The sequence below is a fragment of the Bicyclus anynana genome, chromosome 5 (assembly GCF_947172395.1).
Source record: "Bicyclus anynana chromosome 5, ilBicAnyn1.1, whole genome shotgun sequence".
NCBI classification, from domain to species: Eukaryota; Metazoa; Arthropoda; class Insecta; order Lepidoptera; family Nymphalidae; genus Bicyclus; species Bicyclus anynana.
Window position 1 is genome coordinate 5,567,496 of NC_069087.1, and position 21,034 is coordinate 5,588,529.

The 21,034-nt window shown below is 36.5% G+C and overlaps 1 protein-coding gene across 1 annotated transcript in view; it reads left to right on the plus strand.

The window, feature by feature from the left end:
- The first annotated feature begins 221 nt into the window (after nucleotides 1-221).
- The window catches only part of LOC112048602 (protein Tob1), a 67,259-nt gene continuing 46,446 nt past the window's right edge, over nucleotides 222-21,034 (plus strand). Inside the window, exon 1 of the mRNA XM_024086205.2 lies at nucleotides 222-485. The gene's annotated coding sequence lies outside the window, so the exon portion shown is untranslated. The remainder of the gene's footprint in view (nucleotides 486-21,034) is intronic.

The window sequence follows — 21,034 nt, forward strand, 5'->3', positions numbered from 1 at the left end:
GCTCCTAGGACTGCACGCGCCCAATCTTACGGTAACGTCCTTAAACTTGTCAAGTGTACCCGCACGGTAGAGTGGGCAAGTGCAGCCCAGTCCCCGTGACCTACATCCGACGACCCTCGCTCGGGAAGCTGCTAATTTCCACCATCACGACGTCACGACGGCGGGGGAGGGGGCACAGAGGGGGGCGACTCGCTGGCTGCCTGAGCCTCGCTCCGATCAGTCCGCCGCCCCACTTCGCAGAGCACGCACGTGTCGGTCGCGACTCGCGTCCGCGAACAATCAAACATCTCACAAAACACTTCAACGCAACCCTGTGTCGGACGTCAAAAAAATTTTTTTCATAGTGTCGTGATTTTTTTTAACATCTCCCAGCTGTGACTGAAGGCTCGGGTGGGGCGCGTTCTGGTGATCTCCTGACACACTGGCTCAGTCGGCCGCCGGTCGCCGAGTGGCAAGCATCGATTTTCCACACACGGCTCTACGAGGTACGTATCACGTGCTCGTATTTTCATCGGTTCTATTTCCACGCGCCGCGTATTTTCGAACGATCTGCTTAGCGTTCAAGGCCGCATCTGTTTGCGTTGGAGTTTACGTTTTGTTGTTCCATCTATTGTGCGAATCTTGGACAATGCGTTATCTACGGTGTGCGGAGAGGAAAACCAATCGCTTTCATGGTTTCGCGATCTTCAGAGCGCACTTAGAATATGTAATGCGATAACGCTGTTGCCAAGGTTGCGGTTACTTGTCCACGATGCAACGTGTCGTTTTCTCAGTCTATCACTCGTACATATAAATGTTAGTTGGAATTTCTTAACTAGTTTTGTGATTTGTTGATATATTACATAGAATCTTGATCATGACCTACAGGCAGCGACGATCTAAATATTACAATTGCATTACGTTGTACGCAATCTGGCAGGCGTTCAGATACTGTTCATTCAGATACACATCTGCAGTATAATTTATATTGTAACGGTAGTGCAATGCTAGGTAACAAATATATCACAATTTTCATAAGGAAACTAAATTTTTCATAGTTTCTTTATCTATTTTATCAACTTGCAACTTACATATCATTAACAACCCATATTTGGCTCACTCTTGAGCTACAGTCTCCTCTCAGAACGAGAGGGGTTAGGCTTAATAGTCCACCATATTGGCCCAATGCAAATTGGCAGACTTCACACACGTATAGAATTAAGAAAGTTCTCAGGTATGTATGCATGTTTCCTCACGAAGTTTTTCCTTCACCGTTAGAGACAAGTGATATTTAAATTCTTAAAATGCACATAACTAAAAAGTGGGGTATGCCCCAGACAGGATTCGAACCTACAACCTCCGAGTCGAAGACAGAGGTCATATCCACTAGGCTATCACGGCTTTTATCATTACTTTATTATTTCACCCCTTCTCAAATCCCCTAAGTTCATATAATAGTGTTATCATAGTACTTACTCCAACAATTGCGAATTTCCTTCTTTTAAATTAAGAAAATATATCGTGAAGACTTGAAGCAATCGATTTATAGGAAAGTTATTTGGATTGAACTAATTGCAAAAACATCATGAGGAAACCTGCATACCTGAGAATTTTCTCTATGTGTGTGAAGTCTGCCAATCCGCATTGGGCTAGCGCGGTGGACTAAGGCCTAACCCCTCTCATCCTGTGAGCCAAACATGGGTTGATAATGATGATATTTTCTTGGTAATTATATAGGAAAACTAAATTTACACGTACTTGCTTTCGTGCCTCAGAAAATGTGCTCACATAGAATCAAGACCAGAATCATGATTGATACCCCCTATCCGTTGGAGTAACGTTGTGGATCTCCATATCCCTTTTACTATAAAGAAAAAGGCCTAGCTCTAGGCCGTTAATGATGACTCCCGATGTTTTAATAATTGTCTTTGGCTAGGTCTTGAAATTGCAAAACCAAGTTTTTTTTTATTCTGGACAAGTTAGCCCTTGACTACAAACCCGCCTGATGGTAAGTTATAACATTTCGTGATGAAAGTTCGTGATGAGGGTATAAACTAAGTACCTGATACTACGCGGTCATTTAAGCTAACTATTACACAACGTACTACTACCACCAACCGAATAGTACCAACATATTATCAAAATAAACAATCTCAATGTTTCCTGTTACCACGGAAAAGTTTTTACATCCACGAAATTTAATTATCTACCAAACGTTGCTAATGCTATTCTTTACAGTCCTACAATCGTGAATTCTCTTTATTAGACTCGAAATTCCCTAATTTCAGTGTAACTTTAATTACTTGAGAAAACTCAACGTAATGGCGGAAAACTTTGTAAATCCGACAAATTTTACTTTTATTTATCAAAATGTCTTCTTCACTATCGCGAAGTTATTTCTTTGGCTGGCTAGTTAGTAACTTCTGGAAAAGACGTTAAGCTATATACTGTTCTGGAATGGATGAATGGATGGTGAAGGAAAACATCGAGAGGAATCCTGCATACCTGAGATTTTTTTTAATTCTCTGTGTGTGTGAAGTCTGCTAATCCGCATTGGGACAATGCGGTGGACTAATGGACTAACCCCTCATTCTGAAAAGAGACTCGAGCTCAGCAGTGAACCGAATATGGGTTGATGACGATAACGACGAGTTAATCTATTGGTAGACGGCTTTATAAATATCTTTGAGTACCTATCCAACGAACACTATCTTTAAGTTTAACTTGCATTGCCACCAACTTTAAAAACTTACAGCTGTTTTTTTAATTCAATGAACTGCGATCTTACCTGATATGTTACTCATACGTGACGAGGTAGTCTAAATAGCTGGCTAACTTCGAAGAGGTGAAAATTTATTTTACCCGTACTTCTGACCAGTGATGTGAACTTTAAAAGATGCATACTTGCAATGCCTACAATGAGGACCCATTATGAACCTAAAATGAAGAAAATATTTTCCATTTTGAACAATAAGTTAGAACAATGCCTACCCTAGTCTAAAACTTTGCAAGCCACTGCAAACATTTGTTTCTACCGGGTATCATACTGGAACGCTAAATCACTTATTATGTCTTTGCTGATAGAGTATCTGATGCCTATCACCAGACTTATCTGAGCCAACTTAAAAAATATTATAACAGAAATTGCTAAATTGATCGGAACTAGGAATCGAACCTAGGACATCTCAGTTGCAAACCATAACCAATTACGATGAGAGATCGTAATTTTTCAGGAGAAAAAAAAACTCAATATTACATAAAGGTTTTTTTTTTTATTCTTTACAAGTTAGCCATTGATTACAATCTCACCTGATGGTAACTGATGATGGAATCGGGCTAACTTGTTAGGTTAAGTTGAACAAAAATATCTTGATTCTCTCTGGCAACAACTAACTGTTATCTGTGCAATGTAGACCCATTGTCCCGTAATGTCCCACAGAAATGGGTTACCTACATACTTGTATTTAACCCTTGCTCTACATTCGCGAGTATTATCCATCGTGCGTTTACGTAACAATCACTTCATACTAGCACTTACAAGACGCAACGGTTACAAGATATTATTTTAAGTTCAAAGATTTCTTTTATTATTTTTAAGTTGTGCGTTGCGCTACATATTTTCTAAAACTTAAATTTGAATAGATTCACTTTATTTCCTTCTAAAACGTGGCATAATACGTCTAAATTATTTTGTCTTGCGCCTCAAGACATTCAAACACAATGTGGTTAAAAGGAAGATGTAATTTTTGTGATTATTATCAGCCTAATTTAACAGCCCATACATACATATTCATTAAGAGAAACCGGAGTTTGTATCAAGCGGTATGAATTTCCTCTTCTTTGGGACGGCTTACCTTCTTTAAAATTCCATCCTTCGCCACTGATAGATACCTACCCTTTCTGAGTTAGACTGAAGAAAGATCGGGTCAAAAACCATATAAGGAGTTACGAGACACAAATTATAATTAAACATTCTTCACCGCTCGTTATATTACGAGCATTGTTAAAAATACAAAGTAACAAGAAAAATAAGCAATTATAAACAAAACAAGCCACGTTTCAAGTTAGAAACTTCGTTAAAACTTCAGATAAGATTTTATTATTTAAATTAAAACAACAGCGAAGTTTGATTAATTTAGAAATAGGTTACGTAGTTTTTCGCTTCAGTTAAATCGGCAGGTTTTATATAATTAAACGTTGAGTTGTTGATTGGTTTGTTAGGCTTCAAAGGCATTTATATTATCAGCATGTAGAGTTTCCTTTATTAAATTTTTCTATAAATTACTTGTACCCATAGTTTTCCACCAGGACCAGTAGTTCCTGAGATTAGCGCGTTCAAGCAAACAAACAAAGAAACCAATTCTTCAGCTTTATAATCTTCTTAATATATAAAATTCTCGTGTCACAGTTTTCGTTGCCATACTCCTCCGAAACGGCTTAACCGATTTTGATGAATTTTGTTGTGCAATATGCAGTAGGTCTGAGAATCGGCCAACATCTATTTTTCAAACCCCAAAATCCTAGGGTAGGGTAGTGGTAGGGTAGGGATATGGTATAGGGATAGGGTAGGGGTATGGTAGCGGTAGGGTAGGGGTAGGGTAGGGTAGTGGTAGGGTAGGTTTATGGTATATGGATAGGGTAGGGGTAGGGTAGCGGTAGGGTAGTTGTAGGGTAGGGTAGGGTAGAGTAGAGGTAGGGTAGGGGTAGGGTAGGGGTAGGGGTAGGAGTAGGGTAGTGTAATATAGGGATAGGGAAGAAGTGCTAATAAATAAATTAATAAGTCAAAGCGAATCTTGCGCGGGTCCGCTAGTATTAGTATAGAAAAGTGAGTGGCTGGCCTATTTATACTCCTCGTGTATGCAATAATATAGAATTCACACTATAACAAACCTAGCCAAACTGTTTTAATACAAGTTTTTATTTTTACAGCGCAGTAAAGTATTTATTGGATTCTTATCGCATAAACCTATCGTTAGACGTAATCGCTTTGAACTTCTCTACCTACGACTTAGTATACAGTTTTTGTTTATTATTATTAAACAGTAAGTTACCTTAGTTTTAATTATCTTATTAAAATTAGATTTAGCAATTACTTTTAAATAATAACTAGAATAATGAGCGTCAACTCGCCAACAAACTGCCTGTACAGTTTGGCGAGAGTATCGATAACTTAAATAATTGTTATATCTTATCAATAAAATAAATTTAAAAAAAAACTAGACTGCGATCTTACCTACTACTACCTATATGATGATTATAATAGACTAGCTGACACCGCGCGCTTTTACCCGCGTGGTTCCCGTTCAAATAGGAATACGGAGATAATATATAGCCTATGGCCTTCCTCGATAAATTAGCTATCTAATAGAATCACTCGCTGAAAGAATTTTTCAAATCGGACCAAGTAGTTCCTGAGACTAGTGCGTTCAATCAAACAAACAAACTCTTCAGCTTTATAATAATGGTATATATAGATCATGCAAATGGAACGGTTAATTCAAACCATACACTCATTAGAGGTTGCTACGAGGCAACGCTAAGTCGCTTGTCGGTAGAGTGAGCTAGATAAGAGAAGCCTACTGGAAAAACAGTCCTGGAAAATTGTATAGGATTCCTAAATTAACTCAATCTTGATGTTAAATCTCCCAGTAACACCCAGTTATAAGTACAGACAATATGATTAGAAAGAAAGAAGAAAGAAAATATATTTATTACTACATTATGCCACACATCACAATTATTTAAGAATAACCCTGCGATATGTGGCATAACCTAGAAAAAGGTCCTAGCTCAGCATATTGCTGTATGCTCCCCATAAACAAAGAACATACAGCGCTGATTTTCAGCTAGGACCCAGTTCTAAGTGCCACCACGAAAACAGGCAACATAAACCTATATTTAAAGCAAAACCAAATTAAAACTTATAACTAGTTTAAAAAAATATAAAAAAGAACAAAAATAAAAATTATATAACATTAAAGTACCTACAGTATTAAAACCAACAATCAAATTTATTCCTAAGTTTAAATTTACCTACTATACTATTATTATTATTATTATATTTACTTACTATAACTACATAATAAATAAAAAAGAAAAAGAATATTTATATAAAAATGTAATATGAATGAATAATTACTAAATTTGTACATTATTGAATAATAATTAATATATAATATATAAAAAGTAATATTGATTACACATATAAGTTACACATAGTATAATATATAAATATTTGCTATAAGAAAAATTATGAATTTGAATGATTTTAAAATATATATTTTTCCTCTAGCTCTAAATTATTTCACCGCGGCTATTTGCCCCGACAGATTACAAAATTACTGGCTGATTTTTTGCACAAAATATCAGTCTGGCTTTCCAACGCAGAAATGCAGCCAGTATTCTTGCCACCGTTCCACGTGGGCATTACTTTTTTTTTTATTCTTTACAAGTTAGCCCTTGACTACAATCTCACCTGATGGTAAGTGATGATGCGTCTAAGATGGAAGCGGGCTAACTTGTTAGGAGGAGGATGAAAATCCACACCCCTTTCGGTTTCTACACGGCATCGTACCGGAACGCTAAATCGCTTGGCGGTACGTCTTTGCCGGTAGGGTGGTAACTAGCCACGGCAGAAACCTCCCACCAGCCAGACCTGGACAAATTAAGAAAATCTCAATCTGCCCAGCCGGGGATCGAACCCAGGACCTCCGTTTTGTAAATCCACCGCGCATACCACTGCGCCACGGAGGCCGTCAAAACTTGCATAGTTATTAGGATAAATACTCATAATCCCTATTCTATCCTTTACCTCACCTCTATAGACAATTATTTTAACTAACGAGACCTATCTCGTTAAGTCTCCGAACCTACAAAGATATGTATGTAATCTATACTAATATTATAAAGCTGTAGAGTTTGTTTTGCTTGCACGCGCTAATCTCAGGAACTACTGGTCCGATTTGAACAATTCTTTCAGTGTTAGATAGCCCATTTATCGAGGAAGGCTATAGGCTATATATTATCGCCTTATTTTTACGGGAACGGGAACCACACGGGTGAAACTGCGCGGCGTCAGCTAGTGAAATTATGTGTACCTAGTCACTACAAAATATGGCTAAAGCAGTATATTGAATGCGTTTAGATACACATCAATTCCGTAATATTAAGCATATTAATCAAGATACAGATCTCGAGTCAAATCCTGGTCGAATATAATGTTAAACTACGTCATTAATCATCATGTACATGTTAAATACACCCAGCTCAGCGGTCGTGGCCTATATCGTGATTTATCTGGGTCAGTAGGTTTTTCCATACACTCATATATTGTAACATAATATTCCAGAGTTGGTACGCTCCACTTGGTGCAACATAATTTGCGTGTATTATATAAGAGGTTTTGGTTAAGCAACAAATTATTTTAAGCTTAAATTTCCGTGGCTAAGCGGTTTAATTATGTTTGGGTGAGTGTTTCACGGCACGATATTTTTCAGATTTTAAATATTATTTAACTATGTTGTCCATGAATGCTTCCAACTGGTATTTCATATTTTCGTAATAAATGTAATATTGTAAGTTTAGAAATCCGTACAAACTGTAATCCCTCTATTTTACTCGTACTCTAATAAAATGTTCGATATCCGTCCGAAATACTTTCGTATCCACTTTTAGCACAAGTTTTTCGCTTAGGTGTTGGTTCCAATACTACTAAAAGAATAATAATCATGTTTAAAAAAAATTGCTCTTAAAAGCTTAATATTTAGTAAACGGATACCTAAATAGAAAAATGTTGGTAAAAGACCCCTTTTGTCTATGAAATAAACGAGTAAAAAAATCATCCCCACTTTACATGTAGGGGAGGTATCCTAAAAAAAAATTTAAGATTTTATTTTTTTATTCACATTTTCAATGTACGATTACATACATGTACTAATTTACAGCTTTCTAGTAGTAATAGTCTTTGCGCTAAACCCAAATAGACGGACGGGTGGACAGACAGACAGACATGGCGAAACTATAAGGGTTCCTTGTGGACTACGGAACCCTAAAAAGTGGCAGTTACTTTTTCTTAAACTGAACAGGACATAATATCCTATGCCTTACGCTAAGCATATATTACGCTTATTTCCAAATCCCTTTCAAGTTAATAATGATTAATACCATACAACAACATCCGGTTTCTATTGCGAATTCCACCATCGACCGCTAATGGGTCACGTGGTTTGAACCCTCAAGTTCACCTCAAATATACAGCAAAGGTCAGATGGCAATCGGTGTATAGCAATTAGTAAATTCGTTGTGAAATAGTTGTTAGGTTAATTTCGCCTACAAAACCATTTTATATCTCTCCTACTAAATATTAGAAATTAACGGACGCCCTTGACTTTGTCCTCCTACCCATACTCGTAACCTACACTACCCTACCCTACCCTTACCCAAAGTATCCTATGTCCGTCTCCTGGTTTTAAGCTACCTCTCCACAAATTTTCAGCCAAATCGGTCCAGCCGTTCTTGAGTTATAAATAGTGTAACTAACACGACTTATTTTGTATTTTTTTATTCTTTGTAATTTTTATTTTGAGTTCTTTACCTTCAAATGAACATTATTCATCATTAACAACCCATATTCGGCACAGTGTTGAGCACGAGTCTCCTCTCAGAATGAGAGGGGATAGGCTAAATAGTCTACCACGCTGGCCCAATGTAGATTGGCCGACTTCAAACACATAGATTTTGTAGGTGCATGCTCATGGCCGGATTCAAGCCTACGCCCTCCGCCCTCATCGAATCGAAGGCAGAGGTCATATCCACTGGTCTATCACGGCTCAAACATTATTACCTGATTATTGTAAATAGGTAACATGCAAACTCACTTCACGCCATTGACAATCAATTATTCTCACGTTTCTGCAACACCCACGACTATAAATGATTGTGTATTGGTCACTGCGTGCATCGTTGGCTCGATTTATGAAACGTCTTCGCTGCCGTTTGCGCTGCAGAAACGTGAGAATAATTGACCGTCAATGGCTGACTATAAATTTATACATAATACTCGTAGTACTTCCTACCTTGTATAGATAAAAAGGCTATTTTGAAGCATCATTTTGTTTATTTTGTATGTTATTGTTAAGTGATGGTGATAAGTAAAATCGTTCTCACGATTATTCATTGAGCGTATTCCAAGTGATTAGAACACGTATCGGTGCCAAGGTGGTCATCAAGGTTCTTACCGAAAATCAATTGTTTAAATACGTAGGTGAGTACCTACGTACTATCGATTGATACGCATACTCTAAAGAACAATAGTAGAGTGTCTATTCATCATTATCATTCTATTTTATTAAAAGAGCCAATATAGCTCAGTAGACTAACCCCTCTCATTCTGAGAGGAGACTCGTGCTTAGCAGTGAGCCGAATATGGTTTACGAATTATGATTATTTTTAATGTCTCATTTTAGGGTTAAATCTCCCTCCATATAGAAGATGGGATATAGAGCTTATACCTACCATGATGATCCATGACCTCTACCTTCGATTACGGAGGGCGTAGGTTCGAATCCGATCCGGGGCATGCACCTTCAACTTTTCAGTTGTGTGCATTTTAAGAAACTAAATATCATGTGTCTCAAACGGTGATGGAAAAACATCGTGAGGAAACTTGCATACCTGAGATTTTTTTTAATTCTCTACGTATTTGACGTCTGCTAATCCGCAGTGTGGTGGACTATTGGCCTAACCCCTCTCATTTTGAGAGGAGATTCGTGCTCAGCAGTGAGCCGAATATGGTTTAAAAATTATGATTCTTTTTTAATGTCCCATTTCAGGGTTAAATCTCCCTTCCTATAGAAGATGGGGTATAGAGCTTAAACCTACCACGATCATCCATGCATTAGGTCGTAATAGCTCCAAGGTTAAGGAACAGTACTAAATTCCTATAGTGTTTTTCAGATAGCATGGTTACGGTGACAGTTCGACTCACTTTTGTTTGCTGCGGCTCACGATAGTAAATAAATAAATAAATAATAAATAAATATAATTAAACAATACACATCACTATCTAGCCCCAAGTAAGCATACAGAGTAGCTTGTGTTATGGGCGCTAAGATAGTTGATATTATAATATTAATATACAATTATACACTACATATAAATACTTATATAATGTATAAATACACACAGACACTGGAAAACACCCACGCTCATCACACAAATATTTTCCAGTTGTGGGAATCGAACCCGCGGCCGTGGATGCAGAAAGCAGGGTCACTACCCACTGCGCCACGCGGCCGTCTTAGGACGTTCATAGCACGTATTATGAACGTCATAAGGCAACTTTCAACGTACCCATGGTATCTGAATAAACACTTTAAATGTCAAATGTTCGATGCTCGCTGTGACCATTATTAGTTATATATACTGAGATAGCTGATTACTATACCTTATTATATAATACATATACCTATAATACACATATATAACAACCCAGACACTGGTATACATGACTCCTTATCACACAAATATCTTCCATTGTGGGAATCTAACCCACAGCCGTGGATGCAGAAGGCAGCCCTACCCACTGCGACCTAGTCTATCTATACATAATCGACCATCGTATATTATGTATCGTTATCAACCCTTATACGGCTCACTGCTGAGCTCAAGTCTCCTCTCAGAATGAGAGGGGTTAGGCCAATAGTCCACCACGCTGGCCCAATGCGGATTGGCAGACTTCACACACGCAGAGAATTGAGAAATTCTCTGGTATGCAGGTTTCCTCACGATGTTTTCCTTCACCGTTTGAGACACATGATATTTAATTTCTTAAAATGCACACAACTGAAAAGTTGGAGGTGCATGCCGCAGACCGGATTCGAACCCACACCCTCCGGAATCGGAGGCAGAGGTCATATCCACTGGGCTATCACGGCTCTTTATATATTATGTATAGTTAGACTATATAATTGATCGTAAAAACTTACTCCACAGTTAATAATTGAGTACCATTAATCATTGGCCTTTCCTTTTGGTCCTTACCTTCCGATTCCCTCACCTCACGCAATCGCATTATCCGAGGCTTTTTCCTTCCACTTTCCTTTTCAGTTCATCAAGAGAAAATATACCTTTTTTCCTTAGGAACGAAAAGTCCTTTTAATGTATTCCTGACGTCCTTTATGCGGCTTCATTGATATTTCCTCAATTTATACAATCAGGGAGTTCGTAGGAACTAAAATACGAATACAAAGCGACTTCCGTCGATGTTGATTTTTGTTGTACTCCTAAAAAGCACTTTTCTAAGGTCACAACGTTTTTAAAGAATTCTGCTCAATTTTTTCTATGACGTTTTTTTATACTCAACGAGTATTAACACTTTATGATTATAATTACTACTAGCGGACGCCCGCGGTCTTCGTCCGCGTGGAATTTTTCGCAAATCCCTCGGAAACCATGGTTTTTTCCGGAATAAAAAGTAGCCTATGTGTTAATCCATGCTATAGTATATCTTAATACCAAGTTTCAGCTAATTCGGTTCAGTAGTCGAGGCGTGAAAGAGTAACAAACATTCATATCACCAAAATCATCAGTTTTCGCAAATCTCGGGAAACTATGGATTTTTTTGGGATAAAAAGCCTTAAGTTAATTTAGAGTAAAACCTATTTCCATTCCAAATTTCAGCCAAATCGCTTTAGTAGTAGCGGCGTTAAAGAGTAACAAACATCCAAACATCCATACAAACTTTCACGTTTATAATATTAGTAGTATTATGAAGCTGCTCACATAATTATCATCAAACTTCACTTTGGTAAGTTCGTTTGATTTTTAAGTGTCTATTGTAAAATATAAAAAATTAAAAGTGTGAAGGAAGAAAATTTATTGTAAGTTTTTTATATAGTTCTGTTCCTCTTTTAGATTAATAACCATCATCAATGTGAGGTATTATTACACATTATTTCTACTTATGTCCAGATGAAAACCGATCCGATTGCCTGAATGAATTTCATTAATAAATACATCAACTAACCTACTAAACAATTGTATCCTTGTTATTTATTCATACAATAAGTACGAACAATATATACATACCCATTGTACATACCTAAAAACAAATAAATAACGATACAATTTACTAACGTGACCAAAATACTGATGTCGGAGTAACAATTGCGTTATTCGAGATCCCCGATAAACACGCGATACAACTATTTGCTGAATGAAAGTACGGCTGTATCGACAAATGATCGCATCGTGGAGACAGACAGACCGTACCTACTGTATCGATTGTAGTTCAAAACAACGAGCGTTGAATTCAAATTGTACGATGCATCTACACAACGTAGAATTATTCCACGATGCATCTACACACTGCGTGTGTTTCTTGAAGACTGCCCGTCTATCGGTAATGCACAATTTAAGTTCAATCAGTCAGTATTTTGCAAACTACCTCATCATCATCATATCAGCCGATGGACGTCCACTGCAGGACATAAGCCTTTTGTAGGGACTTCCAAACAACACGATACTGAGCCACCTGCATCCAGTGAATCCCTGCGACTCGCTTGATGGCGTCAGTCCACCTGGTTGGGGGTCGACCAACACTGCGCGCTATTCCAGCACTTTTAGACCCCAACGTACATCGGCTCTTCGAAGTATGTACCCCGTCCATTGCCACTTCAGCTTCGCAACTCGTTGAGCTTTGTCGGTGACTTTGGTTCTTCTGCGGATCTCCTCACTTCTGATTCGATCACGCAGAGATACTCCTAACATAGCTCGTTTCATCGCTCGCTGTGTGACCCTGAGCGTTCTTATGAAGCCCATGCTTAGCGACCAAGTCTCGGATCCATAGGTCATCACTGGCAACACGCACTGTTCGAAGAATTTTGTCTTCAGCAAACTACCTACTTTTTGTAAACTAAACTTTTATTGATGAATTTTAGCCTAATTTAATTATTTTTTAACTTAGTGTCTATAAAAAGATAAAAAGTCCACAGAGTCTTTGACATTCTTGCGTAATAATAGTCATTGCAACTTTATTAGTACTCGAGGATCCAAATATAAGACGACGAATTGTTAATTGGATGAAAATATTATTTATATCAAATTAAATATGTCTAAATTGTGAATTTCTATCAAATTAAATATATATTGCAAATAGGTTAACTACAAAATTTCAGTTTTTTTTTTTCATATTTCAATAATACTTTAGGTACATCCAAAAATCTGGGTGACAGGTTGTCACTTGGATCTTAAACTATTTTTGTTCCAAAACCTAAAACATATCTTCGATTGAAAACCATGAATACAAGCACCAATTAAAGCAATTAAGTTAGCGAATAGTCACGTAGAGTAGCTCTAGGGGAACGAACGAAGTCATGGACAATCGCTAGGGTATAATAAAATTGGGTTATATCCCTACACAGGCCCATTACAATTTAACAATATTAAAACAATAGAAAATTAATTTGCCAAATTTGAGTTCATCAAATATTTTCAGAGCTTATTAAACTGGCGTCCTAAGGGTGCGTCCACACTTGCCGTTGGGCGCTGACTGTGTGCAAGCTTTATTTCGGCCATACTGTGTAAATGTGAATTAATTTACCTGTCACCTAAACAGCCTTACACATCACACATGCTTATGTAGTGTTTATGAAGCGAAACACGACGTCGTATTGTAAAGTGACTAAAAGTGATGTTTATTTTATTGATTGCATTTATTTACGATGAGTGAAAAATTTAAAATGTACAAGTGCAATAAGTGAAAATTTCGAGGTGCCTGATTAAAATAATTTACGTATTAGGTACACAAAGTACGTATTCGTATAGATAAATGTTATATTGCTATTTATACTAAGTTGATAGTATGAATCACCATTTAATAATATCACCATATAGCTAAGTGAAGCTTTTTTATATTTGTTAATAGAATAGTAGCGATATTTTGTAACGATATTTTTAACGTTAGTTTTACAGTGTAATCTTTGAGATCTCAATCTCTCTCTCTCTAGCTATAGACGGAATCATTTTAGACGGAGAAAAATGAGACGAATTTGAATCTTTAATTGTCGAATTTGTAAAACATTAAAAATCGTTTCTGTAAGTTATTATAGTTTTTATTATTGCATGATATTATATCAGAGTTTTGCTGTATGAAAGTACATAATCCGTATAAAATAACTGAACTGTTTTATAAACCAGATTCGTAAAAAACATGCCTTGATTTTTGTAAATAGTGAACTTACACGAGCTCACGGTCTACGTCTTACGACAGATGTGAATACACCCTAAAACCTAAAATAGTATATAGTACGAGTAAGATAAATAGGTTTATTTTATTAGAACGTTAAATTCTGTAGCCAGACGCAAATGAGTTCTTCCCCCGAAATTGTTATTTAATTAAAATTCATCACCGTTTCTGTGTTATTACGTTTCTATTCATTTCACCGCTCTGAAAGCTTTGCCCTAGTAATTAATACGTTGAGAGAAAACGAGCCAACTCCCGACATAATACAGAATGGAGTGGTTTCAAAGCCAATGCCAATAAAAACCGAAGATCCGTAAATACATTTGGTCCGTTTAGAACTTTAGAGAAATATGAATTGCGTGAAATATGAACTCTGAACTTCCTGATTCTATAAATTTCGATTTTTTTTGGTTTTTGTTATATGATTTTTTGGACTGAGGGACTGAGGACAAAGCCAAGTAAGTGCTTAAAGACCTTGGCCTCTCTAGAAGTGCAGCTAGTTCTATATTAGAACGAGTATCCAAAGCTGCTCTAATAGGATCTTGCCAAATTTGGCTAGGCAGTGACAACAGCACGAGCAGAGAACGGGGAGTGTTGATCGATCGTCCTTAACCCTACATCCTGTAGTCACAATTTCAGGGCTCTGCTTAAAGATTTTCTCTCTACCACGCGATGGACCCGGCACCCGCACGGTGAATCCATGGAATGCTAAGATATTCGTCTCTCTTAGCTGTTATAATGAATAACGAAACGAAAAGGTCACACTATAAAAATATACTTATCTTATATCTTCAACCGTTCCTTTTAAAATTTCATCTACTCATCGTTGTCAAAGGAACTGAGGGGCAATCATGACTCTTCATTATTGCCTCAGATACGCAACGTACTCTTTGTTACGTGTTATATTGCAAGCCTTTGGAAAAGCCAATTGGAATATTAGGTACTTACCACAGTAAGTTCTGTAAATAACTGTGTAGTTGCCTACCATATTTATCACTAGCTTAATTCCTTTATGTTCCTGATTATGTAAGTCCCGTGGGCTCAGCGGACCTCAGCGGCGTCCCCTGGAGTTTGCGCGAGTGCAGAAGCATCACCTGATGGGGCCCGAAAGCCTGAAGCTTTCTTTCTTTCTTTCTTATAACACCCCTCTAAAAAAAAGAAAAGTTTAAAAAGAACCTAAGTACTCATAGAAGCTCTTAAATGCAGGTGGGTGTTGTGTTGTGTTTTGATAATAAATAAATTTTCCATCATCATCATCATTATCAACCCATATTGGGCTCACTGCTGAGCTCGAGTCTTCTCTCAGAATTAAAGGGGTAAGGCCAATAGTCCACCAAGCAGGTCCAATGCGAATTGGCAGACTTTACACACGTAGAGAATTGAGAAAATTCTCAGGTATGCAGGTTTCCTTAAGATGTTTTCTCCTTCACATTTGTGCATTCCCTGGACCTGTTTCGAATCTACGCCTTCCGGAATCGGAGGCAGAGGTCATATCCACTAGGCTATCACGGTCCTTATTCCGGTCCTGTTACTCTGACAAACGTGATCGTATTGCACTTAGCATCAGATGAACCACCAGTTTGTTGCCTGATCAATTGATTTATTGAACTTAATTATTATAAAGATAAGCAGTGACGATTTGTTATTATACCGTAACGCCAAATCACCTTACAATACGGCCCTAATGAATTGGCAGACAATCATCAACGCTATAAATTATACATAAAGCCATTACAAATGCAAATCCAAATATAATATCCAAGGGAAATGAGATAACGAAGTGCATGTAAATATTTGGTACGGCAAGCGCAGTGGAACAGTTATTAATAACCACAAGGTCGTAACTGCAGTTTTAAGTAGAACTACTATCGCCATTATGCTATTATGCGGTAAATGGAATTTACTTTCCTTATAAATATTTATATTTAGATATAGAAATTTAAATGTCACGTCTCTCAAACGGTGAAGAAAAACATCGTGAGGAAACTTGCATACCAGAGAATTCTTTTAATTCTCTGAGTGTGTGAAGTCTTCCAATCAGCATTGAGCCAGCGTGGTGGACTATTGGCCTTACCCCTCTCATTCTGAGCGGAAACTCGAGCTCAGCAGTCAGTCGAATATGATGATAATGATGATGATGATGGAAAATTTATTTATTATCAAAACACAACACAACACTCACCTGAAATTAAAAGTTCCTATGAGTACTTTTTAACCCCCGTCGCACGTTTGACGTGTACTTCTGTGACCATTGCTCCTGAATGGCGACATACGTGCGAGTGTTCTTAGGCTTGTTTAAAAGTTGGGGGGGGGGGAATTATTTGGGTAATATATCTTTAAATAACTTTTATTGTTTACTATGCAACTAAATGGAATTAAGACAATTTGGGCGTCTTAGTTCGCCTCAATTTCGACGCACTAGTGCCATATCCAATAGTATAAAGTATCGTTGCCTACATGTAATTAAAAACACATGTAATCCGTAGACGTATCCACCCACACACAACATACCAGTCTCGTTCATTTAAACATTCGTAATTTGGTATATTCCTTAATCTCGCTCCGATGCGAAGCGTTCCACTCTCAGACTAAATACATAAGGACTAGTATCACACCCAAATTCACGAACAAAATTTTCTGCCATATTCTAAGGAAAACGAGCTAAGATTTCATACATATCTTATACTAAAAAAACAGTTTTGGTTCGTTTTTTACACCATTTAACTACACAAAAAGGTATTTTTACGTAGGTTTTTAGCCGACGGACACGATTGTAAACTATGAAACATCGATATAGAGACAGTGTTTATAATCGCATAAGATCGTTGATCATATCCTTTGACAGAAAAATAATGTTTTGCGAGGCAGGTCTTTATCTAATTAGTCTGTTCCACTTGGTGCTCGCTACGTTACGCCGCTGCCAAAAACGTGGATGGTATTTTATCAATTCAACTGGCATGTATTCAACAGTGGGAGCGGATTTTCTGCTGTTGTTCTATTGCAGGTCCAAATTTATTAACGTTTTAGATAACTAGGCATATATATGAAACATACTCGAAGTACACATTAGGTATGTTATAAAAAAAAATAATAAAAATATTAGAACCGCCTTCAAAAACGTAAAACGTACCGACTAAACTAAGAAGCGAAAATATCATCATAATATTTTTCTGCTGTTTTGCTGTTGATTACCTGCTGATCAATTTAAAGTCGGTTCTAAGCCGGTGTCGTTTTATACAGTTTTAAGTAGTATCAAAGTACCTACATATTATAATTATGCTGATATAGGTATATCTATTTGATAGGTATAACTTTGACCTCTATATATTCCATAAATATATTTCAGTAAAAAAAACTATGCTGATAATAATAGTAAATGATTAGAAACCTAGAAATAATAATTTTATTTCTCAGTTACGTATAATTTCTTAATTAAGTTATAATATAATTCTTAATTAGGTTATAATATTCTTATATAAGCCGTTATAGCCTAGTGGGTATGACCTCTGTCTCCGATTCCGGAGGCTATGGGTTCGAACCCGGGCGTGCACCTCCAACTTTCCAGTTGTGTGCATTTAAAGAAATTAAATATCATGTGTCTCAAACGGTGAAGGAATAACATCGTGAGGAAACGTGCATACCAGAGAATTTTCTTAATTCTCTGCGTGTGTGAAGTCTGCCAATCTGCATTGGGCCAGCGCGGTGGACTATTGGCCTAACCCCTCTGATTGTAAGAGGAGATTCGAGCTCAGCAGTGAGCCGAAGTTGATAATAATGAATGATGATGATTCTTATATATTTAAAATTCGTTAAACGGTAATATCAAAACACTACTCCTGTTACTAGCTAAATCCGTATCTCCGTCGAGTAAACAGTGCATTAAAGATTTGGGTTTACTAACTAATCTAACTTTTAAGAGATAAATGCTACTCGTAATTTTTTTTTTTTTGTAAAATTTTTCCGTCTGATGGAAAATTTTATAGTTTGCCTAAAAAGGTTTTCCTACATAAAGTATGCGAGTGCAATACTATCATTATGTGCCAAGTAACTTGACAATATATGCCAAGAGTTCTTTTTGTATGGCAATAAAAATATATAATAAACTTCCTAACAGTCTAAAAGAGAAGCCCTGGTCAGTATTTAAATGTAAAATTTATAATTTATTATTAAAAAAAAGCTATTATGACATTCAAGATTATTTTATGGACTTGGACATTTTGTAACTTATTATTTTGTAATTGTGACTTTGTATTAATTTAGTTTTATTTTTTCGTTCAAATGTATTTAATTATTTAAGATAATTCATACACCAGTTATGGTAAAATGTATAAAGGCTCAATTCTATAAATGTACCATCATGTTAAACCTACATTTTTATGAATAAAATATCATTCATTCATCCATTCAACTCTCCAAACACAATTGGTTGTTTTTAATAAATTTGATAGACACGTCACATATACCTACCAAGCTATTGCTATGAAGATAAAACGTGACTTAAACTCAGTTTCTGATATATTATATTTTTAGTAAGGATTTAACTAAATTACACAAGGAGAGTGTCTCGATAGATCACGTTCCATCAGCGACGTACACAAGGATTCTAACTAGGGCAAGCAAGCGAGTACGTACAGATTGCTGAAATGGAAATTTAAAAAGTCCAATACAAATTAATGAGTTAGGAAAGTCAGAGCATTTTGCTTCCATAGTGTGCACGCCTTACGAGTAGATATAGAGTTTAAAATTGAAAATTGGCATTTATACTAGTGAAACTCTCTTTGTGTTAAGTTACAGAAAGACAACCTTTTAGCTGTTATAAAAGACGAATATCTGACGGTCAGTCTATCACTTGTTCTTACACTACGTAGTGTAAGAGCAAATGATAGAATGACCTTCGTCTTTTATAACAGTTAAAAGTTTGTCATACTACCTTACTGAAAACAACTGAAACAGTTAGCAATTATAACAAAAAGGAATTAAAATACATCATAATATTAAAGAAAAATAAAGTTGTTTATTTATGAACATTAAAGGCTTACTAATTACCAGTCCTAAATGGTTGAGTTTAATGTGGTATTATGGGGATAAAAGCCTCATACGACGCTCACAAATATCGTGGGTTCTTTTGGTGAAAGAATTTTCAAAATAAATTATATGGATCCAGAGATGCCTACCCCCTACAACCTCACGAACTTTACCTATTTATTACATTAGTAGGTAGGTATATAGTATATCATATTTGCCTGCTGATGAATCTCAGCTCGTAGTTCTTACACCATAGTCCACAATACAACCGGTTAAATTAGCATGAGACAATCTCAAAGAGATTTTTCGACCTCCTCCGTTGTTTAGCCATTATACGTCATAATCTACTAAAGTCAACGTCTTAACCTAACGTATCATACTCATTAAGTTCATTAATTTCAATTAGGCTTAGCTTATAAGCACTTTGAAATGTCAGGTATGAAATATTATGTGTTAGTGATGATAATTAAGTCGAAAACTTAAAATAAAACTGATGAGGGTACCAAGTATTTTCCGAAACCAAAACAAGGGATATTAAAGAGATGATCTGCGCTCGCCCAAACTGCTATGTCGGCATCGGTTAGTAATAACCAAAACGGTTCATTATAGTCACCAAAGCCTATATAATTTAACTGAGACCCAATTTTAAAACCTATACTTATAAAAGATCTAGCTATGCCGTAGGCAATGCTATTCAGAGCGTTGAAAATCTCAACTGCACTAGTTTATTGAACACAGTCAGATGTAACCAGTTACTGACACGTTCTGCGATATTGAATGATGAGATGGCTTGGCCTCGAAACACATCCGTAACATATCACTTTGTGTAGGTACCTACATATATTACTAGCTGACGCCGCGCAGTTTCACCCGCGTGGTGCCCGTTCCCGTTAGAATACGGGGATAATATATAGCCTGTGTCCTTTCCCAATAACTGGGCTATCTAACACTGAAAGAATTTTTCAAATCGGACCAGTACTTCCTGAGATTAGCGCGTTCAATCAAACAAACAAACTCTTCAGCTTTATAATATTAGTATAGATGTACCTTTTCGTCAACGTTGCTAGACGTCCCGATTTTGCTTTGCCTACAAATAAAATATAAAGACGCAAGAGACCTATGTCCAGCAATGGATGTCTATCAGCTGATAATGATGATTATGATGATTATTTGTGCGCTAAAACAAAAGCACGATATCTCTACTATAGTTTTTAAATTTCTTACTTAAGAAACTTCTTAAACTTAAGAATATAAAAAAAAAAAAAAAAAAAAAAAAAAAAAAAAAAAAAAATCTTCGCTCCGGTCGCATACACTAGCTAGATATATAATACTCGAGTATGTCCGCTTATGTAACGTGAGCTCCAAAATTATTACCCACTGAAGCACACGTAGTAATTTTCCATCTAGAATTTACAATTATCCACAGATGTTTCTAACGAGTGCCGTGACCGTGACTCACGTGTTTTGAAACAGTGAAATAAGTGCTAATATTTATAGCTACCGTATTTATCTCCAACAATGCATTCCAAGTTGTAACTTCAACGATTTATAATTATATTTATGTTTATATTACTTTTCATGACAATTGATTTTACAGCTAAATGAAATCTAAAACGAATATAGTTTTTTCTTAAAACTGTCATCCCTTTAAGCGAAGAGTGTTTGCTCAATAACTTGTTTTTATGTCTATCAATATTGGTCGCAGGGGCTAAAAGTTGTCATATACAATTATTAAAAACATAAATATTTTATTCAAAACATAAATATAGTTAGTTAAACTTATTTGTT